The sequence below is a fragment of the Arachis ipaensis genome, chromosome B05 (genome assembly GCF_000816755.2).
Source record: "Arachis ipaensis cultivar K30076 chromosome B05, Araip1.1, whole genome shotgun sequence".
NCBI lineage: Eukaryota > Viridiplantae > Streptophyta > Magnoliopsida > Fabales > Fabaceae > Arachis > Arachis ipaensis.
This window is the reverse complement of record NC_029789.2, coordinates 85,581,559-85,584,970: the sequence shown is the minus strand read 5'-3', so window position 1 is coordinate 85,584,970 and position 3,412 is coordinate 85,581,559. Positions and strand designations below refer to the sequence as shown.

Sequence of the window (3,412 nt, the reverse complement as noted above, 5' to 3'; positions counted from 1 at the left end):
AGTAGTATTTATATTAATATATGAAATTAAATAATATATAATGTTAAAAAATAAATATCCTGAACTAAATAGTAAATACATTTAAACTATGACAAAATTAATCATCGAGATGCACCATTATTAGATCTTAGACTTTGTTTTGGAGTACCTGTAATATCATTTAAATAAGATCGTGTTATCTTTTTATTTGTAGAAAAAATGGTCCAAATTTTTATTTAGTTTAATGTAGTTAAAACTTAAAAATATAAAAATGCATACCCAATATTTTTAGAAATGTCTGAAACAATAATTGCTAAAAAATTGAGCGGTATCATCAATCTAAAAAAAAGGAAATATAATTATGGTCCAAATAAATTACCCCGTAAAAATAGGAAAATAACATGGCAATATATATGATATCTTAGAAGCACATTTGTTAAAGGCATGTGACATCTTAAATCAATCTTTGTAGCATACATACACCTATAGCATGAATCATATAGAGAATATAAGTAAGGGGCTTTCCTTTGCTTGCCTTTTTCGATAAGAATGACTAACTGATAGTTATAGGAAATAAATTTATCAGACCAAAATTACATAGTCAAAATAAATATAACATTCAAATAAGATAGTGTTTCCAAGTGATAAAAATGGTAGAAAATACTTAAGACAAGTGACAGCCATAACAACAAATATAAAAGTAAGTCAATACACAATTTTATAATTGATTTCACAATTGTTCTATGCTCTTCAAATAAACAACCTTCCTAATATATTTGACTATTTACTTATGCAAGTATATCTATATAAAATTGCACAAAAATATACTAATTATTCAAAATTATTTTAAATAAAAATTCTACAAAATATGTGATTATATTTACCTTTTTTTTTGTAATTATAGAGGTGATCATTCTGGTTGTCCAAATAACTAAACTTGATAGCCTTGCCACTTCTGCTAAGTGAAGACCATAGAGAAGGACGTGTCTTGGTCCTTTCTCAGTCAGCAGTATCAATACAGAGACATTCTACCGAATGAAATCCATTAGTTTTGTGAATTCTTTTATATTAGAATATATACATTACGACAGAAAAATTGCAATACTTGAAATATGAGAAATTTTAAACTTAGGGAACTAAATGGATAAGATCCGTCTAACTTTATATACATATGTTCTTATCATTAATTTTATAATTTAAACATTAAAATGAATTTTTCAGTAGTTTCCTTTCCTAAAACACATGCCACATTAGAAAATTGTCTAATTTATGCGCTATTAATAATGAACAAAGGATAAATATGCCAGGCTTATGAAAATCTGCATTAGCTAGTGCTCGTAGTAAGTAGAAAGTACTACCTTCAAGGTAAAACTCTTTTGGTATAGTATTTTGCAACTGCAGATTTATTCCTAGCATTCAACTGCAAGTTTCATCACAATGAATAAAAGGTAGTCTTTTAAATACAAAAAAGTAGCTAATAGTAAAAAATTAACAACTTACATCACTAACGACATTATTGGTTGCATTTGCAACCTAGCACCTATCTTTTTTACTTTATCCTTGAACTAAATGCTCTTTTAGTTTCAGCCGCCGAAGACACGAAAGTAATTGTAAGTCCCTTGGTTCCAAATCTACCAGTTCTTCCTACCGATCAGTTTAAACCAAATACAACCATGTAAATATGGATGGCATAATGGTTAAATTAGCAATAGATAATTAGGTAATTTAATTCATATCATTTTTCGCAAAACAAAAAGTCATAATGAAATGCAAGCAATTACCCTGTGCAAGTAATTGTCAGCAGAATCAGGTATGTCATAGTTGATAACTATGTTAACCCATTCTATGTCGATACCCCTTTCTACTAACTCTGTTGTCATAAGTATCCTTTGCCCCCTTCTTTGAAGCCTTTGTATCGTTTCAACCTAAAATACAAATTACATGTTATTAAAAAGATACTATTCACTTGATAGGTAGAAATAAAAAACCACGCAAATATTTTAAATAGATAAATAATCTAGTAAGCAAACTGCTAATCCCCTTCATTAGAGAAAGATCCAGCAAGGAGAAAATAAGTAAACATAAAAAAGGTTAGCTATTAGAAGAACTTAACACACTGTCATTACAAAATTCAAAATATTAGATAAATGCTCAAGAGTGGGAATATAATTTTATTGAATGTCATGCATACAAAGATATCTTAGAAAGTCTGAAACCAAAGATAGACAGGTTGTACATAAAAAAGAACATGTAAGTACCTTTCTTTCTGTGACATTCCAGAATGTATACATATTGAAGGAAATTTGCACTCCACAAGCAACTTGTTCAACTCTGCAGCTCTGCTAACACTTTTTACAAAAATAACAACTTAGTTAAAGTCCAAAGCATTAAGAAGATCATTTAACTTACGATTCTTTTCCGATTCTTGCATTTTGATATAGTGCTATAGGAGAAAAATAACTAGAAATGGGATTGTGGACAATATGAATTAAAAAATAAAAAATATAAAACAAAATTGCTTAACCTCAAAAGAAGGATTTAAAAAGGCCTATGAAACACACCTGAACAAGACCATGAAGTGTTAACTTGTCCTTATCACCACATAAATTTCCATTGGTCGAAAGAAAAGAGTCATGAATAAGATGGCTAAGCCAAATCTCGTTTAAGAAAAATAATTCAGTTATTCAAAACTACAAAGTAGAATAATTGCAATAATAACAATGCCCAAGACTCAAAGCTTTCAACACACTTAACCACCCATAGCAAAGAACAAAATTGACACAATAACTTCAAAGTATTTCAAAGAAAAGAAAAAAATCAAAGTATAAAGGGGAATTGTGAAAACCATGCTTCTAGATCCAGTCCAATAATAACCATATAAATATAAACAAACATAAAAAAAACAACAAATAAAAGCTTGAACCATAATTCTCAACCAAATCAAATCGCATAGCATCAAAACTCTTTCACCTATCTTAATAACCATATTCAAGGCCACAATTGAAACTCCATTCACCAAAGAATTAATTATTTCAATTAATAAAGATATGGTATTTCATATACAACACTCATTCCTAGAATGTTAATTAACATCGGTATCTTATCATATCAGAAGTCTAGAACTGAACTGAAACCAAAACTCCAAAATCATTGAAATCAAAATTTAACAAACCAGTAAAGCACCATCAATATAATTATTCCAATTTCATACAATTAATAAGGCAAAAAAAGTAGCAGTAACCAGAATATATTCTGCCCAGCAATAAAATTAATCAACAGAGTTAATCAAATTTTTACACAGTAACCAAAATCTATTCTGTCTAGCTACTAGAATCCAAAATAAAAATTATAGCAACTCAGAACTATTATAATTAACAAAATAAAAAATTAATCGAAGAAAGAGAGAGTAATATAATCAAACACTGTAATTTCA

General features: G+C 28.4%; 1 pseudogene; it reads right to left on the bottom strand.

The window, feature by feature from the left end:
* LOC107640749 lies at window positions 1,372-2,593 on the bottom strand (annotated as a pseudogene).